Below are 345 nucleotides of genomic sequence, written 5' to 3'. Positions count from 1 at the left end.
TACTCTGCATATAAGTTAAATAAGCAGGGTGACAGTATACAGCCTTGATGTACTCCTTTTCCTATTTGGAACCAGTTTGTTGTTCCATGTCCAGTTCTAACTGTTGCTTCCTGATCTGCATACAGATTTCTCAAGAGGCAGGTCAGGTGGTCTGGTATTCAAGTGGGCCTTAGAAAGCATCACTACAAACAAAGCTAGTGGAGGTGATGGAATTCCAGTTGAGCTATTCCAAATCCTGAAAGATGATGCTGTGAAAGTGCTGCACTCAATATGCCAGCAAATTTGGAAAACTCAGCAGTGGCCACAGGACTGGAAAAGGTCAGTTTTCATTCCAATCCCAAAGAA

The sequence above is a fragment of the Bison bison genome, unplaced genomic scaffold (assembly GCF_000754665.1).
Source record: "Bison bison bison isolate TAMUID 2011002044 unplaced genomic scaffold, Bison_UMD1.0 scf7180017864180, whole genome shotgun sequence".
NCBI classification, from domain to species: Eukaryota; Metazoa; Chordata; class Mammalia; order Artiodactyla; family Bovidae; genus Bison; species Bison bison.
The sequence above is the reverse complement of the archived record's forward strand: the minus strand, read 5'-3'. Positions refer to the sequence as shown.